The sequence below is a fragment of the Anomalospiza imberbis genome, chromosome 1 (assembly GCF_031753505.1).
Source record: "Anomalospiza imberbis isolate Cuckoo-Finch-1a 21T00152 chromosome 1, ASM3175350v1, whole genome shotgun sequence".
Taxonomy (NCBI): domain Eukaryota; kingdom Metazoa; phylum Chordata; class Aves; order Passeriformes; family Viduidae; genus Anomalospiza; species Anomalospiza imberbis.
Window position 1 is genome coordinate 151,411,713 of NC_089681.1, and position 12,992 is coordinate 151,424,704.

Genomic DNA, 12,992 nt, shown 5'->3' on the forward strand with positions numbered 1-12,992 from the left:
ACGCTGAATTGAACAAATCTGTTTTTTCAGACAGTTGCATAACGGGAAGTGACTGCTCATCTTCTGTTCCAGATTTTTTTTTTGTTGTTGTTGTTGGCTTTAGAAACTTTTTCCTTTAGAAACCTTAATTATTCTACTGCAGTTGTAAATAAACATCTGAAGCATTTATCAGGTAATTTCAGGGCTGGCCACCGTTGCCTTGAATTTGCAAAGAACTGACACTGCTTAGAAATCCCTAGAACCCATAATTCTGATGCAGAATAAATGAGCGTGTTGCCTTGAATTTGCAAAGAACTGATACTGCTTAGAAATCCCTAGAACCCATAATTCTGATGCAGAATAAATGAGCGTGTTCCAGCTCAGTCCAAGAATTTATCCACAAGATGGCTTTGAGTCTTACTCTGACTGCTTGCTTTTCCAATGCACCTTCAACAAAGGAAAACTTACCCCTTATAAATGGACTTTTTTTTTTTTGCTGGTGGGTTTGTTTTTCAATCTGAGTCTCAAAAGCTTGGGTAAGGTGAGTGCCTTTATGCCTTGGAAATGTGATCTGTGAGCTGAGAGGCAAAGAACTAAATGTTAATGACCTTAACCCTATCCAGCTGCACTGCCCTGACCTTTATTTCCCATCTCCCCTTTCCCCAGGTACAGGTATCACTTTCTGCTTGCACCTCCCAGAACAAGTCTGCTCTGATTTTAGCTGGAAATCTGAAATAACAGGAGAGTGTTGGTTTTCTCTGGTTCTCCTGCACCCTGGTAGTGCCCAAATTCTTGTTTCTGGGGTGGAGAGAGGTTGGTTGTGCTGGGGATCACTCAGAGCTGACCTAACAAAGCTCTGCCTAAGCTGAGGTGCAGGTTCTGTCAGGTCTTAGGCACTGTCCCCACATAGGGCAGGTCAAGTGATGCTTTGAGGCTTCTCCTGAATTTGCCAGGAGAATTTGGGGCGTTCCACGAGTGACTTCTGCCCAGCTGGATCCCAGTGGGCTCCTGACAAAGTCACTGTGTAATCAGGAGTTTAATATTTTAGTTGCTTTGGTATCTCAGGACACAGACATTGTTTAATTCTTGCTAATCTGGTCTTTTCATTGGAAAACTTTCAGGTAACAAATCCTCTGAAAACTTCTGGAATATGCTCATATTCTGAATGGATTTCATTTGAATTGATTCTAACACTTCATGTTGTCTGTGCAATGATTTTTGAATGTCATTAACTTTTCTAGCAGAGGATGCCCTCTAGTCTAGAAGCCAACAAAAATGGAGAGGGACTTCAGCTCAGATAGGAGAAGGGGGAGTGGTTCAGACTGAGAGAGTAGGTTTGGATGGGATCTTGGGAAGGAATCCCTGGCTGGGAGGGTGGGGGGCCCTGGCACAGGTGCCCAGAGCAGCTGGGGCTGCCCCTGGATCCCCGGCAGTGCCCAAGGCCAGGCTGGGCACTGGGGCTGGGAGCAGCCTAGGACAGTGGGAGGTGTCCCTGGAATTCTGATCCTATGGTTTACCTATTTTGACACTAGACAAAGTGTATCCTGCTGTGCTGCTGAGCAGCCATGGCTCCTGGAAAAGCTTTTTAGAAGAAGGAGGGGCAGAGCAGGACCAACCTGAGCAGAACCCTGTGCCGGGGCTGTCTCACAGTGCTCATTCAGCACCTGCAGTGCAGGCTCAGCTTGTCCCCTGCTGCACAGGCACAGTGAGCAGCTGTAATTCTCCACTGGGCAGCCCAGGCTCTACAATAGCAAGGTTTGGAATATTCAGCTGTCAGACAGTGGGTCGCTTAAGGCCTGGGCAGTTTTGACTCTGTCCTCAGCAGGGGAATGTGTCCCCTGGTTCTAGCACCCGCTGCTCCAGGGCCGGAGCTCAGGGAGGTTCTTGTGTGTAAAGAAACAAGGGAGGTTTGGTGCTTGGTGTAATCAGAGCTGTAGGTCGCTAACATTTCAGATGTGCAAGGAGCAGCTGGTTCAGTAGCAGGAGATGCCAGAAAATAAGCAGGGAAGCTCAGTGATTTCTAGCCCTGAAGCAGCAGCAGTCCTGTGTCTGCACTGGGTGTAAATGCCTTTTTTACCTTCTCCTTCTGATCCACATTCATGGTTTTGCTCTTGAGAATTCACAGAGAAATCAACTGATGATTGAGACTTTGAACCTGCTCTATTTGTGCAGTGGAAAATAAAGATTGTTTGGTTTTTAATGTATTCCTCCAACACCGCTTGTGTTGCTGTCTGGCATCATTTCAAAATCAAAAGTTGTAATCCTTTTGCCTAAAAAGAGTGATGAAGCATCTGCTGTATCACCATTGTCCCAAAACTGATATGGAAAAGGTAGTAGCAAAATCTCAGAATCCCAGAATGCTCTGTGTTGGAAAGGACCTTATATCCCAGCCAGTGCCACCCCTGCCGTGGCAGGGACACCTCCCACTGTCCCAGGCTGCTCCCAGCCCTGTGCAGCCTGGCCTGGGACATTTCTAGGGAGCATCCACAGCTGCTCTGGGCACCCTGTGCCAGGGCCTGTCCCCGCTCCCAGCCAGGGATTCCTTCCCAAGATCCCATCCAATCCTATTCTGTCCGCTCACAGAAATCCATCCCTGAGCAGAGGAGATGCTGAGCTGCTGTGGGGTGGATTCATCTTACGGTGTTTATCAGCTCTGCTGGGACTGGCTGTTGGGGACTTGAGGAATGCCTGGCTCCTCTCCTGGTGTGTTCCTGCACATCTGAAATATTTCTCCTCAAAGACAGAGCTTATTTAACCTGTCACACTGATCTGCTGAGATACTGCTCTTTATTTAGAGCGCATCTGGGCATGAGACTTGGGTTTATAGAAGTGTACATAGATGACCTTCATGGAAATATTTATATTAACCAAATAACATGTGTTTTCAGAGCTTTTATCCCACCGTCCTGGTCACGCTGCCAGCCTGTATTCTGTTGATCTTTGGTATTTTTTTCCTTTTTTCCTCTGAAGCATCCATGCAAAAGCTACGGCAGTAATAAGTTTCCAACCTGAAAAGTCAGGAGTTAAATAAATCCAAAATCCCTGTTGTGCTTTTGGGTCAGGACTGGGGCAGTTGTGAGTTGGGGTGAAGCAGCACAGGTCAGTGGTTCCACCATGCTGGAGTCCCTGTAAAATGCTCCATTCACAAGCACCAAGCAAAGCTCGGCTCCAGGAGCACCCGCTGATCTCTGCAGGGATCCTTTCCCATGAAATCCTTGTTAGGTGGGTTTTGAAGTGCTCACTGAGGCCCATCAGCTGTCCTGAGCTGAGACCTGCAGCTCCCTGCCCACCCACACGTCCCCACGGGATAATCCCCTCCATCCTCCAGGACAGGGTCACGGGAGGAGGTTGTGACCTGGTGTAGGTGAGCAGATATTAATGGGCAGCTCGGGCCCTGGAGTTATGAAACCTGGCAGGCATCAGCTGTGAAAACGTGAGGAGACCTCAGGCTCATGAATTTTCATGCTTTCTTACACTAATAAATGTCAGGGACGGTTGGGAATTCTCCAGGAGCTGTTTGGCTTTGAAGCTGTGTCTGTGGCAGCCTGCAGGGCCCAAGGGGATGGGAAATCCAAATTTTTCTCCTGTTTGCCAACAGCAGGGCCTGAGCTGACACTGCAGACAACATTCCTTAGTCTGCTGTGACTTGGTAAAATCGTGGTTGGTGCCTGCAGTTTCCTTCTTGGTTTTCCTTCCCCGAAGCTGAGGAAAGCCAGTGTTTTGTAGTTCCACTGGGATTAGGGAGTTCTCCATCCTGGGGTGTGTGGGTATGTTTGATAAACAGGGTCATGGAATGGTTTGGATAGAAAGGAAGGGACGTTAAGGGTCATCCCAGTGCCACCCCTGCCATGGCAGGGACACCTCCCACTGTCCCAGGCTGCTCCAATCTCCAGTGTCCAGCCTGGCCTTGGGCACTGCCAGGGATCCAGGGGCAGCCCCAGCTGCTCTGGGCACCTGTGCCAGGGCCTGCCCGCCCTCTCAGCCAGGAATTCCTTCCCAATATCTGATCTAAGTCTCTCCCCTCTCAGTTTAAACCCATCAGCCCTTGTTGTGTCACCATTTTCTCTGTGTCTTTTGTCTAAGCCCCTTTGGGTGCAGGCAGGACACACCTGCACGTTCTGGTTTTGGGTGTCCACAGCACTGCTGACCCTGTGATCTGCACAGCAAGGGTTTGTCCTGGGTGAAGGTGGGATAAACCTCGGGGGCTGTTCTGGAAGCATCCCCAGCCTTGCCAGGGAGCTGTGGGGGAGCAGCCGTGTCCTGCTGCTGCTGCTCTGGGTGTGGTGTGTGCAGTAACAGGAGCATCCTGGTGTTGGACCCGTTGGACAGCCTGTTACACCTTGGCTGAGAGACTTTGTAAAACCCGGCAAAAATGTTATTTTTTAAAGAGGCACTGAGAGAGAAGCCCTTGCAAATGCCCTGTTAGTGCCAGTTGTGGGCTGGGGAGGCTTTTGTGCTGGTTTGCTCTTGTGTAGTGCCAGGTGAGCGGGTCTGCTGGAGCTCCCAGGAAGCTGGGGTGCTGTGGGTATAGAAAAGGTTCAGGAAGAGCTGCTCACAGTCTGGTGTCTCTGGCTGCCCTTGTGCTGCTGGGGTATGTGATATTTGGTGATCTCTGCTAGTGCTGGGATGTTTTATTTCAGGAGATTGCCTCTTGCAGCCTTGGATCCTCTCCCATGCACTGCTCCAGAGCTGCCATGGACCAGGACCATTCTCAGATCTGTTTGCATGTAGCAGCCCTGGTGTGGAGAGCAGGATTTTATCTGTGAGGATGTTCCTGGTCACTCTAACTCAGCTGGCGCATTGAGGAGCTCCTTCCCGTTCCTTCCTGGTGCAGGGAGGCGTCTCAGGAAGGCCATCATTCTGCTTAGAGCCTCTCATTAGTGGACAAATGACATTTGGATAATGAAAGCTGCCTCTTCTCCTTGTTGCCATCAAAGAGCTCATTAATGCTTCCCCAGCCAAGGCAGGACGGGCACTGGAGGAGCTCCAGCCTTGAATGATGATTTCATAGTTCAAGACTCTGTTCTTGCTGCTCCTTGTGTAATGTGTGTGCAACTGAGTCTTTATGAATCTCAGATCATTAAAAATGCTGTTTCTGGCCTGTAGTATCCCAGAAGATGCAGGTTGGATAGTGCTGGCAGAGGGTGGGTGTGAGAATGTGCTTTGACAGATAAAGCAGATGACAGGAGTCACAGTGGATCTGTATTGATTAGATAGAACAGTAGGAAGAAACCCTGAATTCTTAAACCCTCTATTTTTAGATGCAGTTTGTCTGGGCTAGAAGGCTTTCTGTTCCCTGCATTGTTCCAAAAATAAATATTTCAGAAGAGGATTAAACTTGAATGTGGAAGTCAGTGGTTTTTATGCATCAATGTTCATGGAAGAAAGCTGGTCAGAAATCACTATTCTCCTTAAATTTGCATGCTCTGAATCCAAATTAAAGCTGCTTTCACCAAAACTACTCATCCACATGGGAGGCTCGAGGTGCTGGTGAGAATGCAACTGTGAGAGCTAATTTTAGCTAATTCAGTCCTGTGAGCAGCAGAGTCCTTCAGCTGTGAAAAGAGACACTTCTCTCTGGCTTAAATCACTTTCTTTTTTTACTGAGCTTCTGCTGAACACGGACAGGCTTTGCTGATTCTCACCAAGGGCAATTTCTGCCTTGGCTTTTGGTGCTGGGTTTCATTTTGGTGTGAATCTGGATGTTGAGGTGGTTTTTTTTTTGTTTTGTTTTGTTTTTGGTTTGGTTTTGACACTTCAGAAAGATCTTTGAATCTTTCTACTCATCGCTTGTGTCAAAGTCCTTCATGTCAGCCTTCTCTGGGTGTCTGCAGCCTCCTGTCACATAGAGTTTATGTGTAACACAGTCTCTCCCACGTTCCCGTCTCGGGCACTAACAAACCAGAGGGCTCTGGCTTCTGGAGCTTTCCTTCCCAGGTGAGTGCAGCCCTTGCTGCACTGCCCAGCCCTCCAGAGCCCTTTGGGGAGGTCCTTGGCTGCTCCTTGACATTGGCACTGTGGCAACCCATGAGTCACCCCTCAACTTCCCAGAGTCATTGCACGTTGTTTCTTTTTTTCAAATTGCTCCTGACATCCCAAAATCCATGGTGCTATAAAAACAGCCCTGCTTGTGCAGCTGCTTATTTCCTGTCTGACTGTATGAGCCTCACTGGGCTTTAACTTTGTCAGCCCGAATCGCTGCCGAAGACTCTCATTTTAAAGCTGTCCCCTCTAATAAGGATGAAATGTGGAGGCTGCCAAAGAGTATCTGCTTGCTTTGCAGTGGAAGGCCTTCATCCTTCCATGTCCTACCTGGGCCTGGGGAGGATCATCTCCTTCTCCAAGCAGTAGGACTTGCGTGACTGCCGTGGAGCTCTGACTTGCTGCTCATGAATATTTCCTTAGAAAATGATTCACTCCTCAAGTGCAGTGGAAATACATCCTGTGTTTTGAAGACTCTTTAAATTATTAGTCTAACTTCTCTTGGGAGAAGCTCCACTCAAAAGCCTGGAGTTAAATGTAAAAGCAGTCTCTTTCAAATCCCAGAATAATTTGGGCTGGAGAAGATCTCCAAGGCCATCGAGTCCAAGCTGTGCCCAATCCCCACCTTGTCCCCAGCCCAGAGCTCTGAGTGCCACGTCCAGGTGTTCCTTGGACCCCTCCAGGGACGGGAACTCGCAGCCTCCTCCAAGCCCTGAGCAGCCTTTCCATGGAGAAATTCCTGCTGCTGTCCCCCCTGAGCTCCCCTGGCCCAGCCTGAGGCCGTTCCCTCTCCTCCTGTCCCTGTTCCCTGGAGCACAGCCCGATCCCCCGGCTGTCCCCTCCTGTCAGGAGCTGTGCAGAGCCACAAGGTCCCCCCTGAGCCCCCTTTTCTCCAGGCTGAGCCCCTTCCCAGCTCCCTTATCCATTTCTCCTAGGATTTACTGTCAGCGTTATCCAGATGCCTCATGCCAGTGTGGGAACAGGAGTTTGATGCTGAACAAAAACTCATTGAGCATCTGGCAGTGGTGCCCATGAAGGAAAAAAGCCCATCATATATTTGTGAATAAACTCTTGGTTCAGGATCTTGGTGAGTTCAGGAACAGGCAGGGAGACAACGTAGGGGGTTGTGGCCATAGAGGCAATTTTCCTTCTGAGGGAAGCTGTCCCTGCCCATGGCAGGGATTGAAATGAGATCTTTAAGGTCCGTTCCACCCCACACCATTCTGTGACTCCTTGTCAGGTTGTTGTGGTTATTGCTGGGAAGAGCCGGGGGTGGAAACCTGAGCTGCCCAACCTGGATTTCGTGGCCACTGTGTATATTTAGCTCAGGGTTCACCAGCCTTTGCCTTTGGAGCCGGCATCTGACACCCAGGGACTGCTTTGCATGAGGAATGTTGGAGCTGGGGTGGGCAACGCCCCTCTTGGCTTCTCTGTCAAGTGATCTTCATGGCCTGTGTGTGTTGGAGACAGGAGCTATTTAAAGGGAGCTGTTTATCCAGAGCTTTGGAAGGCAGGCCTGAAGGGTGAGGGAACAGCAAACGCCAAGGTTGAGGGGCTTTCTCCTGCAAGGCACAGGAGCAGTCCTGGATTTGGGGTGGGAAAACAGAAAGTGCTGCTTGTTCGGGGAGTTCAAGGGAGCTGATAAGGGCTTCTGAGCTGGGGAACGGCACATTCTTTCTTTGTTGTGACCTCCGTGGCGCTGGAGTGCATCGCACCTGGCTGGGAGCAGTGATGCTCCGGAGCAGTGCTCTGCTCCCTGTCCCTGAACAGGGACTGAGGCAGTCCCTGTGCGCACAGAAGGTCCTGCGTCGCTGGGACTGGATCATCCAGCGATGATCCTTTTGTGAGGTGGATGTGGAGAGTTGCTGACGTCCTCTTTGGGTGGCTTACCAAGGCGGGCTCGGTGCTTTTCCCCAGGCAGAGCTGGGAGTTCACCCATCCTCCATGGGGCTGTCACTGCAGGCTGGTAGAGATGAGCAGGTGCTACTACAAGTAGCAAGAACCTTCAAAATTACAAGAACCCGAAGCGAGTTGTTAGTGCTTGCCCTGAAATGTGGGTATGGTTTCGGAGCTCCTCGGAGTACCCAGCGTGTCACAGATGGGCTGTGTTTGCTGAGCTCCTGGCTGGTGACCTGGGCGTAGTCAGTGTCTTAATGGGATGCAGTTTTTCTGGGAGGGGAATCTCTGAAGTTGGAGAAGCCCTTGGAATGTTCTGTACCAACAGGATGGGGAGCAGAGGAGCTGAGGAACAAGAACTGCTGGTGCAGGATGTGGAACTGGATCTTACAGGGACAGCAAACACGACCAGGGTGCATGCCAGGCAGGACCCGGTGGGGAGTGGCATTAATGAGATCCCTGCTTTGCCTTGGTGCTGCTTCTCCGTGGCAGCTGTGGGGAAACGGTGCTGGGGAGGAAGGAAGGAAGGAAGTTGGGAGCTTGGGGTCACAACGCATGGACGGCTGTCTCTGCTCCTTAAAACAGTTCTCATTATTTCTCCAAACTGGAGAACAGTCCTGCTTAACCATGGGCCGCAGGAGTTGGGATTTACGGGATATAAGGGTTTTCTCCTGCTGTTCAGCAAGGCTTCTGGAACAGCCAGAGTCTTCCTCAGTTTATCCTGTGAGGGGATGGGGTGAAGTCTCTCAGATTATTTTAAGACCCAACACATAAGAAATCTTTGCAGCGACACCTTCAATTTCAGCAAATCTTTTTTAGATATTTTTAGATATTTAACACTTCTGCTTGTCAGTGAGAGCACCCCCTAACTTTGAGAGCATCCATTTTACAATGAGGGCAGTTAAGACCCCCACAGTACAGGAATTCTGCCCTTCAGGGGTTGTTTAGAGAGCAACCAGAGGTGCAGTTCACCAAAGAAGAAGTTGGTTTGCCCAGACCAAGAGCCTGTGGTGGATTTTATCTCACAGTTACCAGGCTGACCCAGCACTGCCCCATTTGAACTGGGGCAGCACTAAAAAAGGAGCTCCTGCTTCTCGTTTTCTTCAGTTCTGCCTGAAAAGAGAAGTCTCTGGGTTGTTTTTCTTAACAAATAAGGTAAAGTTTTGGTGGTTTCTGTGCAAAGAGATTGGAATCTCATGTGTGAGAGTGGATCACAGCAAGAACTGTGGGCTGGACGCCAGGGGAGCAGCCGGAGGGGCTGGGGTGCCTTGGGAGGGGATGGGGCTGTTCTCCAGCGGGAAGGAGCTGGAGAGAAGGACCCTGATGTCCCAGTTTGTCACAGGGTGGCTCACCTGGCAGCGAGGATGTGCAGAAAGGAGCTGTGGTGTCGGCTTGTGGTGTGTGTTAGCAGTGTCCCTCTGGGGAAGGCACTGAGCACCTGGTGCAGCTGAATCCTGCACCAGAGACTCCTCCTTTCCTTAATCAGTGTGGGATCTCCCCTTGCCAGCCCTTCTGGAGGGAGCAGGGCTCTTCTGGAAGGCTTTTCTCACTCCTGAGTGCTTCACTGCTTTACTGAAGCTCAAATGACACTTTTCACTGGGCTGTTTCCTCATTTAGCTAACAGCTCTGGCATTTCACTTCCCTGGAACGTGAAATGTCCATCCTGGGGAGAGGAACACGACTGGTGTTTGTCTGGCTGCTGAGCAGGTAGTGAGATGATGTTTTCCTGGGAGATTGGCTCGATGACTTGCAGTGGTGGAGAACAAGTTGGACATTTGTTTCTCCATGTGGATTGAAATGCTTTAACTCTGCGGCTCAGTTTGTGTTCTCTTCTGCAAGAGGGCTAGAAGGAGTAATTACTGGGGTAGAAATTTTTTTGTGATTGCTTCACAATTAAGAAGCGTTATAAACAAAATGTAAAATATTGGGTTGAAAAATTTGGAACACAACGCCCAGGTGAGGAGATGGTTCTTGGTAAATGTGATAAATCCAGAGCAGCTGCACTGGAATCATGGCAAAAGTAGAGAAAACAGCAGGAGCAGATGAAGGGGGGCTCGTGACTGGCATGTGGCTGTCACAGGTGGCCTGGCAGGTGTGACAGGCACTGACAGGGGCCCTGTGAGCTCTTAAGCCATTCATTGAGCACCTGAAATGCTGCTTAGGGCAGGGATGTCCTGATCAGCCTGGATTAATTCAGCTTTAATGCTGTGTTTGGAGAAACCTATTAAGGTGTGCAACGAGGGAAAAGTCGCTCACAGTTTTCATGGAATATCCTGAACAGCTGAGCAAGTGTTGATGGGAAATAGCAGTCACAGGGTGGTTGCAATGTGGGGGGACCTCTTGAGACCACCCAGGCCAGCCCCCTGCCCGGGCAGGGGCACCTGGGATGTGTCCAGGTGGGGCTGGGATGTCTCCAGAGAGGGAGACTCCAGCCCCCTGGGCAGCTGTGCCAGGGCTCTGCCCCTCCCTGGAGAGAGGCTTTGCTCCTGCTGAGCTGGAGCTGCTGTGGTTTGCTCTGTGGCCACTGCTCCTTGTCCTGTCACTGGGCAGAGTGTGGCAGCCTTCTCCTGGCACACAGTTTGAGAGATTTGTGTGGATCGATGGGATCCCCTCTGAGCCTTCCCCTCTCCAGGCTGAGCAGGCCCAGCTGCTGCAGTCTCTGCTCGCCAGAGATGCTCCAGAGCCCTGAACAGCTCCGTGGCCTCTGCTGGACCCTCTCCAGTAGCTCCTTGGACCGAGGAGCCCACAACTGGACACGATTTTAAACCCCAGCTGTGCCTGACCCGGGCTGAGTAGAGGGGCAGGATCCCCTCCCTCAGTCCTGAGCCCAGCAACACTGAGATCTTACTCCTGTTGAGGAGGGAACACCAAGAAAAGCCGCCTGCATCACTGGAGGGGGACTGCAGCAAAATCCCAGGTCTCGGTTAATTCTGAGTAACACCACTCATGTGCCAGCGTCCCCAGTCCCTGCCATCCCAGGGCTCTGTGATCACACAGTTCCTTCTCCCTTGTGTCTTGCAGATAAGCAGTTTCTGAGGACTGAAGTACCTGCCCAGGGAACACCTGCTCGTGAGGTAGGAGCTGATTTTCTAATGACCCCACAGGAAATGTTTCATTCAGAAGCAGAGTTTGGTGCAGCTGTGTGTGCGCACCAGAACAGCTGTGCTGGGAACTGCAGCCACCATCCAGAGATCTGGGATGAGAGCTCTGCCACTGGGGACTTGAGTGGAGCAGGCATGGCAGGAATGCACTCACCTTCCCATCCTGCTCTGATAAACCTTCTAATTACCGCTCTTTTTGCATCCTGCTGGTTAAAATCCTTCCAGACAGAATCATAGAAAGGTTTGGGCTGGAAGGGACCTTAAAGCCCATCCAGTGCCACCCCCTGCCATGGGCAGGGACACCTCCCACTGTCCCAGGCTGCTGCCAGCCCTGGCCTTGAGCACTGCCAGGGATCCAGGGGCAGCCACAGCTGCTCTGGAATTCCATTCCAGTCCCTCCCAGCCAGGAATTCCTAATTCCCAATATCCATCCATCCCTGCCCTCTGGCAGTGGGGGCCATTCCCTGTGTCCTGTCCCTCCATCCTTGTCCCCAGTCCCTCTCCAGCTCTCCTGGAGCCCCTTCAGGCCCTGGCAGGGGCTCTGAGCTCTCCCTGGAGCTTCTCCTCTCCAGGGAAACATTCCCAGCTCTCCCAGCCTGGCTCCAGAGCAGAGGGGCTCCAGCCTTTCAGGTATTTATTGCAGTTCAGACATTTTTGGGGTTCTGTTTGGGATAACAGGGCTGGTGTGGAACTCCAGGCTTATCCTTTCTGGCCACTTGGATTTCCTTCCTTGCCTTTTCTGCTCCAAAGGGCTCACATCTTGTTTAACTTGGTCATTCAAATCTTCTTTTTATCAGAGTAAGAGGACTACAAAAGATTAAAATGGGTAAACTAGGCTAAGAAAAACAAGTCTGATTTGATTTGTTAGGAATTGGGAGCAGTGGATCATCCAGGTTTTTTTATCCTGGCTTCCTTTGGGGAAGGCACAGCAAAGCTCGAGTTCTGGAATCTGCCATCAGCTCTGCAGTCAGGATGTTCCAGGTGCAGGTGCTCATGTATGGTGCTTTGGGGAAGGAATTACAATTTATTCCTGATTTTTGTGGGGACTGAGAGACCCAGGCGTCTTCTGCAGAGCAGTGTGGGATTGTTCTCAAATGCTGGTTATGTCTTGAAGTCCTGAGAGGAATATCTGCTGTCTTCTTCACCGTTTGAGGCATCCACCTGCCTTTTCCTGTAAAAAAGGCCTGAGCTGCCAGTGGCAGTGCTGGTTCCACGCAGTGACCCCTGGCTGTCAGGAGTGCAGAGCGGCCACCTGGGCACAGCTCCTCACACCTTGGTTTGCCATCACCAGCTTTATCCCCTGTCATCTCCTGGGACTGCCTGCAGGTCACAGGAGCCTCACAAGTCTCCTAAAATTAGTTATGGGATAAAATTATTCCTCAGGTGCCTTTTTTTTTCTTTCAGTGTCCTTAAATGACAGACGCGGAGATAACGCTGTAGTGCAGAGTTCTTCATTTTCAGTGGGGCTGATGCTCCTGTTGGTGGTGGGACTGGAAGAGGCTCCTGTGTCCCAGTTCCTGAGGTGGCTGGACGGTGCTCCCAGTTCCTGAGGTGGCTGGAAGGTGCTCCCAGTGCTGCAGGGGCTGTGCCCAGGCTCCCGGGGGCATTCCCAGCTCCTGCTGTCGCTCCCGGGGCTGTGGCTGCTGGCCAAACCATCTTAAGTCGTTGTCTCAAAGCCACTTGAAGAGAAGCCAAGGAAGATGGCTTATCTCCCCTGGGTGGGCTGGAGGGGGGCCGTGCCCAGAGTGCCCCACGTGCTTGTCCCCGTGGCCTCAGTGGACCTGCAGGGCTCACAGGGTGTCACCTCCCCGTCAGGGAGGAGCCGGACCAGCAAGGTGACAGAGGAATGGCAGAGCTTGGTGTTTTCCTCCCTGAGCCTGCCAGTCTTGCGTGGGTTTTATTTTTCCTCTTTTCTACCTCTCTTGGCTTGGCCCAGTGTGGTGCGAAGGTCTGCCAGGCTCCTGGGATGTCTGGACTCGATTTGGACTTCATGGAGTCTCTCCAGTTGGAAGAGACCCTTAGGGGTCACCGGCT

The 12,992-nt window shown here is 51.1% G+C and overlaps 1 protein-coding gene across 3 annotated transcripts in view; it reads left to right on the forward strand.

Annotated features, from left to right (window-relative positions):
• MAP4 (microtubule associated protein 4) overlaps positions 1-12,992 on the forward strand; it is a 147,476-nt gene that overhangs the window by 18,020 nt on the left and 116,464 nt on the right. For 2 of the 3 annotated variants that reach the window (XM_068176517.1, XM_068176531.1), the window contains exon 2: positions 10,879-10,931. The exons of the other annotated variant lie outside the window; for it this stretch is intronic. The gene's annotated coding sequence lies outside the window, so the exon portion shown is untranslated. The remainder of the gene's footprint in view (positions 1-10,878; positions 10,932-12,992) is intronic. 3 annotated transcript variants of the gene reach the window in all.